Below are 9,300 nucleotides of genomic sequence, written 5' to 3'. Positions count from 1 at the left end.
TCTGAAAATTGCAAACCGTGATTAAGACTATTTCGAAATCATAACTGCACCGGGAGCAATGCAGTTGTCAAAAGATAATCGGGTACCTATTGAACAAGTTTTCTCATTTTTTGATTATATTTGACATACAGTATCTTGAGTGGTGCTGGTGTCGCAGCGAGAATTGTCATTGTATACAACACGCACTGAAAAGAGACGCGGAGGTTTTACTTCGAAAACAGCTGTGTATACCTGAGGTTTCACTGATTCTATTTGATGCGAGAACTTGTAACGAACTAACAACGCCCGAGGAAGTTCGCATTTGCACTAGTCCAGTTAGTTTCCTCATATGAATGCGAAAAAGTCTAGGATTCGTTCGCGTCGTGGCGTCATGACGAGGTGCTCTTTGTCCGGCTCGGCAGAATTCGTGGGTTGGGTCGGCTATTTAATTCTCTTTGGTCCGGCAGGCGACTGACATACCTCCCAGCGGTCATTCCGCCGTGACAAGTAACAGTACACAGGATGCGTGTTTGTAGTTCGTCAGTTCTCACATTGTGTTGGTTTGTGGACAGTACGGAGTATCAATACTTATAAAAGGTGTAAAGTACACTGTCATGCAGTGATAGATTACGAATTACTCCACGTGCATTTGTTTATGTCAACTTGTTTACGGAATCCGTGTAGTACACAAGGAAGCCCCGTAGCACACAAGTAGAGACAACGCCATATTGGATCAGTGGTTAATTTTTGCGGGGATGAGTTAATTTTTTCGTAGTATTTAAAAGTTTTCGAGAATGTGAAGTGTTATCAGAAGAAATCTCATCATCAGATGTGGTGAATGTGTGGAAGTTTTGCGTTTTTAATGTGGCAAGCGACATGCAGTATTCGGAATAATTAACACCTTGTCGGTACTTTTGAAATCGATTTGTCAGCAGTTAACAAATTTGGAACGTCCTTGATTGACCGCCAGGTATGTGCAACATTTGGTAGAAATATTGTGTGTAGGGTGTCTAAGGAAATGCCTGTGTGAGTGTAGATCAAAAACTGCGACCGTAAAACGCTGAACGGTGTTGTGAAAATTTATTAATTAGTGGTAAGTGAACATTGCCTCCGCGGACGCAGCTCGCTGTCTCAAGTGTACAATGGAGTCCTTCAACATTTGGTACAGAAATACTGTTATGTGACGAAACGTTTATGTCAGAACAAGCATGCGTAGTATTTCTTGTTTGTAAACTGAAGCTGTGTGTATCGGCAATCGGTGAGCAGTGCTTATCTGGTAGTGTCATTTAGTTTCGTGAAAAATATAATACATTTGATTACTGTTTGCACTAATATGTAGTCTAGTTCATCGCACTAGAGTGAGGTGATTTATACAATTATTTTAACGTGTCTTAAAGTAGGATTAAACTGTAGTAGGATATTTGTTGTGGCGTCAGTTAAGTGAACCAAAAATTGTCAAAATGCAGTTACGGAATTTGTGTGTATATGCACCGTACATCGGTATCGTGGTATATTTCTTTTAGACTGACAGTTCAAAACGTAAGTAATTACTGCTGTCGACGAGATGGTTCTGTAACAGTAAAACACACCGTTCGTAATATGTTGGTGGAGTCGTTTAACAGTACAAGCTCATATTAATGTTTCGAGTGACGAAATATAGCAGAAGTTAGACTAATTCACTGAGCGTAGTAATTTGCAGTGTAGCAGAATTTATAGGTTATGTGTAACCACAGCTAAGTGCTCTATAGAGAACTGGTTGTAGCTGCCCTGTTTCCACTCAGAGTTTTTCTTTATTCGTACCAGTGGTACTAATTTTGAGTCTTAATAACGGTAAATATGAAGTCCAGGATCTAAATATCATCACCGTATGAATAGACTCGGTATTACTGTTTCTATTTGGGCCTATGCGTGGTAACTTATTTTTCAGCTGTGATCTTACACCTGCAGGGCTCTTATTAACATTTCTATTTGGATTTATGCTGTGTTAGATGACAATACGATCAGATGCTGCCGTTCTAAAATCGTTCGCATCTTTTATAATGTAGGTATACATTGAATGTAATGTTTTCAGTCATGGAATTGTCGAGTGTTAGTAGTTTATAGACAACGTTCAGCAGGAGCACTAACTGGTTATTTCGGTTATTTGGATGTTGTATCATTTTTTTTGTGGGAGGGGGTGCTTACTGGTAATGTTCCTATAGGCTTCAGGTTTTGTTGTAGGCCCATATTATTGGATTTTAGTGGATAATTATGCCAACATTATTTCCATGGTTATTTTCATTCAGACAACAGTTTGGTCTTGAAATTTTAATTGTTTATCAGTTTTCTCATTAATATAGCAATAGTTAATACAACTAGGCCTAGATATTCTTCTGCAAAAGTTTGTTTTTAGGAAATTGTGCTAGCCTTAATTAATGGTGAACTACCATCCAGTTCCATACAAGTGAGACAACAACAGTAATAATAATAAATGTAGTTAAAATGGTTGTTAAGGAAGTAAAAGCACACAAGAGTTGAAGAATCGACTATTCAGTAGGAAAAACTTGCTCTGGCTTGATCCATGAACAAGTGGAATAGGACAAGTATATTAAGCTAATAGGTTTACATCATCGCTTTCTGTGTTTCATTAGCTGTTTTCCTCTAGTATGCTGGTTCACAAATGCCACTGATAATCCTAATATGTCTTATAGCTTCTAAACACAGTTGAAAAGGTAAACTGACAGTAAAACAAAACTAATAATTTGTTTATTTAGTATAACTTACACTGGCCCTGTTGGTGACCTCGTAAGAGTATGCTTATAGAGCATTTGCTGATAGGCTAATCTGTGTTCCATGTAGAATTGTCTGTATGATCATTTCTTCAGGTGGATTCACATTGTATGTAAAACACACTTCAATTGGGGGAAAATTACGTCTACCTTCTATTTGATAGTATTATAGAGTTCTTGATTGTGCATATTTCTTAATCATAAAATAAAGGGCACTGTTGAATACTACACTGCCATACTGAACAACTGTTGGATTCTAAATAACAAAATGTGTTCTTTTCGAGGAAACTAGATTTTCTACTGTGGTATCTCATTTCTAGCTCAGTAAATCCAGGTTGCATAATCTATGACAGAAATCCAGAATAGGAACCACTTCACCTCTGCCATGAACATATGAGCTACCTGCCATTTAAGTTGACTGTCTGCATTTATAAGCATGTAATGTAGACTATTTGATGTTTTAGGTACATTGTAATTATGCAAAGTAAACAGCATTGTTTTAGTAAATGGTATGCCTGTCAACTATAGTTTTGTGCTGCTTATTCAGAAAATGGTGAAGCTAGTATCATGTATTAGTGTAACAGGATAGTAGACATTGTCTTTACTCAAATTGAAAAGTGATTCTAGTCATTTTATTCCTTTATTGTACTTTTGGAATTGAAAGATGTCCATCATTAGGCATATCGGTTAAGCAGAAGTTGCTCTCAAGTATACCCCATACGAGGACCACTTTTATTTCCTCAGGGGTCTCATATCCATGAGACCATAATATTTGGTGTATGGAAGATTTCTAAATACTTTCTTAAAAGTCACAGTTTTGATCCAATGTCCAGTATTTTTGTGTTCTGAATCACATAGTATTATATAGTTGAGCCTATTTTTAATCTTTCAGCGAATAGTTGTTTTACATATTCTACAGCTTCATAAAGTAGTTTCATGCATCTTACAATTAGGCTACTTGGAAAAATGTAAGGGAGGTTGATACATAACTCTTACTAAAGATCAGACAGTGGAAAATCCAGGATGGGATAAATACAGTATTGTGGAAATGACAGATTGCTACTCACCATATAGAGCAGATGTTGAGTTGCAGCCAGGCTCAACAAAAAGACTGTGAAAATATCACTTTTCATCAGCCACATGTATCTAGCATTATTTTTGTTGAGCCTGTCTGCAACTCGACATCTTCATTGTATGCTGAGTAGCAATCCATCCTTATCATAATATTGTCTTACCAAATATTTGTTGATAGAACTATGTTTGTGGGATTATTTCTGAAGGCACTTATCTTCCTCTGTAGACAGTCAGCCTGTGGAATGATTCTCTTCATTCATATTTTGTTCTGTTGACATTTATCAGTGAATTCCTCTTTGAGTGTCAATATTTCTTAGTGTAATGTTTCACCTTTTACATGAAAGAGATCTTCAATAGGTGTTATGTAACTTTACATGTCCTGGTGACTTCTGTGTTTTCTCTGCATGCAGCCAAAGGTTGAAAGTAACACTTCATTGAGATATTGGAATTTGTTCTATTTAGATAGCATTATCATACACCTCAGTATTTATTTGACCAGTTGTGAACATTTGTGCCATGTGATCAGCTATATTTTGATTGAAGAAGCTTTAATTTGCATAGTGTCAGTTGTTTTATCTTTGACATGTATGAAGAGAGATCATGAAATCTGTCAGTACATGTAAAATTTATGAACTCTCGCCACAAATGTTTTTCACATAAAAAATAGAAATAAATGTGGGTTAAAAAAATTAACACAACTATAAGCAAAAGAGTTTGTTTATACATGAATATTTATGTAGATTCATCATTCAGCATATTGATGGTACTGCATTGTTGTTGTTGTTGTTGTTGTTGTTGTTGTGTTCTGCCAAGCACCAACTGACAGTTCAGTTACTTAATTTTATTATATAAGGCCAATTGGTCACAGTGTTAGTGTTGTTTCTTGCATTTCTTTTTCTGCAACAGTTTTCGGATGATACATGCGTATATTCTTGCACCAAGCTGACAACAGTCATCTCTATGAGCCAAGGCTTCGAGAAAGATCTTTGCTACTTGACAAATCACCTGAAATTAGTTTATTTTGTATTAGAGGAGGAAAGTTGCTACTCACCATAAAGCAGAGATGCTGAGTTGCAATATAGCATATTTGCTATATGGTGAGTAGCAACTTTCCTTCTCTAATATTGTTACATTCCATCCTGGATTTTCCATTCTTTGGTTAATTTGGTATTGTATATTCAATAGCATTAAATACTTTGGTATGCCACTGATGCCTGGTGATCATTAGTGGCTCAAAATAAGTCACACGTAAACTAACATATTACTTGACCGAGATATTATTGCACTTGGCTCCCATGCCTGTTAATGGAACTATGTGGTGGGGTTACAGTAAACAAGTACCATGGTGACTGAGGAAAGTGCATCACACTGTGAATAATTTCAATATATATGTGCATATACTATCAAGTGGTTCAGTATGTCGTCGTGTGTGATGTAAAAAAGTTTAAATTTGGGAGAGGGTAGTTTCTTCTGTTATTAATTCCTCCCTCACTACCACTCTTCTAATATGGTGGAGAAAGTGTGAAGAACGTAGTAATATATTGTATAGTAGAATATTAGCTTTTCTATACTTTGTCTTTGTTGTGCAAAAGTAGATATGCAAATTTAATCTGTTTTGGAGACTTGCAAATAATTATTGCACTGAAACAGATATAGATTATACGTTTGAAGAATTAAGAAATCAAACTGTTGCCAAGTATTCAGTTTTTGAATGCATAATGGCTCTTCATTAAAAGATGTCCACTGCAATGACAGAGAATGCCAATTTTGACTTTCACAATACATTGTTTTCCTTCGTTGCCTTTGTATCTTTATATAGTCCATTTTTTTTCACACTGCGTGCTGGTTTCAATTGGATGATTGCAGTCTGCCATTTTTGATGATATCTATAGTTTTCACTTCATAGAGCACCATGTTGCTGGTTAAGGGTGCTTAATTGCAGGGAAGCTTTAGTTAAAACTCTTCACGAAAAGATAGGTGTAAAGTTTTGTCTTGTAATTTTGTGTACGTCTGCTGTAAAATAATGTTATCATTATTGAAGACAGTAAGTTTCATCTTTTCGTAAACACTGATTTTTCTTGAAAGCTGTTTCAGAAATTCGAGACTGGTGTTTTAGTTGAAAAACAAGAAGCTTGCATTAAACTAATAAATATTTGGATCTTTAATAGATGCATGACAGACATTCTTGGAATAAGCAAACATACTTTGTGCCATGACATTCAGAACAGTGCAGACGTAAATGACACATTGCTGAAGTGGCATACAAAATAATGACAATAGCTTTCCTTATAAAAATATCATAACACACATGTGACACACTCTTTTAACTGTTATATTTATTTTGTGATTCATAAAGGAAAGACCGAGTTGAAACTCCTGTTATCGGAGAGGTGCTTTCATTCTGATCAGTGTGTGTGTGTGTGTGTGTGTGTGCGTGTGTGTGTGTGTGTTTCACATGTCATGTCCTGTTTAACTTATTCTCTTCACACTGCGACTCACACTTTTTGATCTCAGTTGCCACTTTGTTTTCTAAGAAATGCGTGCTATGAAAGGTTCAGAATTTTTTTGCTAATTAAGGAATGAACAATAATCATAAAATAAGTTTCTCTGAATGAAGTGCTGATTTACCATCTTTTGCCAGCATAATAAGTAGACTATCTTCTGAAAATCCGAACAATGTTGGAATTGCGTAAATATAAAGATCCTATAATTCAAACATATATTTTCATTATCTGAGTCATTGCACCAAAAGTGAAAGCAAACTCACAGGAAATTTAATCCTTGATTATTTTTTATAAGTTTCTAGAGGTAGCATTTAAAGTTGTCTATTCTGTATAATTATGTAAAATAAGGGAAATGCAACTACTTACTGACACAGAGTGGTGCATGGCACACAAAATAGAAAATGGTTACTTTCACTAACTTCTGAGAGAGTGGTAGTTTTGTAGTAAAATTATAAATTGATTTGTGGTGTGAATGTAAAATGAGACGTTGCACATCATTTCAATTTTATTCTGCAAATGATTCATGGGACATGAAACTAACTAACATGAATGCAATTTTTTGAGAAACTGTTTCAGAAGACACATATTTCAAACTAAACTGTGATTAACTTTTCAGTGGAAGTATTTTTCATAAGTAAGATACTGGGAAAAATCATATAAAACGCAAATAATCACCATCTTGAAACTTTTTGATATTTTTGCAGTTAGGAGTAGGCATAGTATGGTTAGCATTCTTTATAATGTTAGCCTAATGCATCATGGTAGTAAATTCATAGGAAAGGCATTGTTGATGGAGTTGATGGTGAACTGAAACAAATGGTAGTTAGTTTCATGTTCGTGGACCATTTGCACAGTTAATCATAATGATGTGGAAGGGGTCATTTTACATTCATATTCACATTGCACATTCATATGTAGGGTCGACAGAAGCGTCCGATCCAACGCATCAGCTTTGACCTGTGACGTAAGGGTGTTGTCGTGTGTGACGTCATGACGGCGCGGAGTTTGGTTTGAGTGTGGCTGTCTCCAGTTCTGTTTTATCTTATTTTATTTACTTTTCTGATCTGTTCGTTCTATCTCGTGAGATTTTTTTTTTTTTTAAAAAACACTTATTACTTATTTTAATTATCTGTTTCCTCGAATTTATGTTTTAGTTTATTATGTTTATCTTTCTGATCTGTTCGTTCTATCCCGTGAGATTTTTTTTTTTTAAAAGACAAAAAACACTAATCAGCTACTGAAGCATTTTTATCTTCTATGGGTTGCAGGGGTTACGACCCCTGGGGAGGTGGGTGGGTATTCATGCATGGCTGCCTTCACTTACACGTTGTAGCTACGCAAGGTGTCTAAATTTGTTTATATTTAGTTTGCCCCCACCCAAAACACCCCATTTCCTGCGCTTGTCCCGTTAGTGTCATTAGGCTTCTTGTGGAAAGTGTGTGTGTTTGTTTTTGTTTCCGCCATATTTGTGATGTCATGGGTCAAAGCAGACGGGTGGGATCAGACGCTTCCGTATTTCCTCATATGTATATATGACTATTTTTCCGACAGTTTGCAAATATAAGGTATGGCATTTACTTTTGGGTGGAAAATATCAGGGTAGAAATAGATTGTCTTTTTATGAAATTGCTAAAGAAAGAGAAATACATTCTGGTGACTTCGTCCAAAGGATCAAATTGAATAATGTAAGTCTTCTTATGATATCCATGCAGAACCTGGCACTCACTCTGTACACTGCAGTGATGCCGTTTCCCCTACACAGTAATTTATAAAGAGCAGTCCATCACCAAAGATACGTAATTGATTTTAACTCAGTTTCTCAGAAAATTGCAACAGTGATTCCTGACTATGCTCTAAATAACGAAGCCATTGGTCAAATGGGTGATGAAAAGCAGGATATTCATGTAGATTCCTGTGGTTTTGTTAACACAGCAACCAAGAAGTTGATTGAGTGCTTATAGGACAGATTTTAGCAGTAGATATTGATGAGCAATTTAACTTCTTTGGAAACAGCAGTAGAGATAACAGATATAGGTTTTGAAGCAACAATACTGCATGGGCCAAGGTCTAAGATTCTTCAAATTCTTGATATGCCTGCTATTGACTGTCAACAAATGTTTTTATTTACTGTCTTGGTCATCAATATTTAGTAGGCAGCTGCTATATTTTTGTTAAAATTTAAAATTTGTATAGCCAAAATTTTCGAAATAAAACAGATTAAAATGAATTTTTCTTTTAGTAGTCCCATTCCATCACAATGAAAGCTCTGTCCTATCATTTGATGAAATAATTTTAATTTTAAAATAACAGATGGGAATAAAAAAAAGACATTAATGCTGATTGGACTGCTGACTGCTTATCAAGCATAAAAAGTTTCAAAATTCAGTTAGTTGTAATATAATAGGATTTTTATACTGTGTTACCACAGATGGATTTTATATCTGGTTGTGAGCCCTGTTCTAATACAAGTCCGATTTTACTTTTACACATACTAAATGACAATTCCGTGATTTTGTAGTATTAGAATTACATTTTGGCTTATATCATTTTATTGCCAACAAAAGGCCTCCTGTTAAAATGTAGATTAAATTTTATAATTTGAAACATACAAAATTGTTAAGGCTTTCATGGCCACTTGTTGACAAACTGCCTATTGGCTTCTGTCTCGGGTTCTTCGGCCGACGTTCATCTAATGATTTTACTGTCCGCTGATAGTAAAATCATTAGATGAACGTCGGCTGAAGAACCCGAGACAGAAGCCAATAGGCAGTTTGTCAATTTGAAACATGTTAAAACGTAATGGATATGTCCCATTCTGTTCCAGGAATAGATCCATATGTAATATAATACTTGACGGTGACATTTTCAGTGTGTAAATGCTTATTGGTGACACCTCAAAATATGTTTCTTATTTGTTGGTGTGTATGATCATAAAAATCTTAATATTATCTAATATGCATGGAAAAATAACTGTG

At 35.4% G+C, this 9,300-nt stretch overlaps 1 protein-coding gene across 5 annotated transcripts in view; it reads left to right on the top strand.

Annotated features, from left to right (window-relative positions):
- The first annotated feature begins 450 nt into the window (after positions 1-450).
- Positions 451-9,300, top strand: part of LOC126484144 (transcriptional repressor p66-alpha) — a 94,607-nt gene continuing 85,757 nt past the window's right edge. For 3 of the 5 annotated variants that reach the window (XM_050107542.1, XM_050107538.1, XM_050107539.1), the window contains exon 1: positions 451-949. The gene's annotated coding sequence lies outside the window, so the exon portion shown is untranslated. Of the gene's footprint in view, positions 950-988; positions 1,073-1,164; positions 1,238-9,300 lie in introns of those variants that run through there. The other 2 variants (XM_050107540.1, XM_050107541.1) reach the window with 2 other exon arrangements.

The sequence above is a fragment of the Schistocerca serialis genome, chromosome 6 (assembly GCF_023864345.2).
Source record: "Schistocerca serialis cubense isolate TAMUIC-IGC-003099 chromosome 6, iqSchSeri2.2, whole genome shotgun sequence".
Taxonomy (NCBI): Eukaryota; Metazoa; Arthropoda; class Insecta; order Orthoptera; family Acrididae; genus Schistocerca; species Schistocerca serialis.
This window is presented reverse-complemented; position numbering and strand designations above follow the sequence as displayed.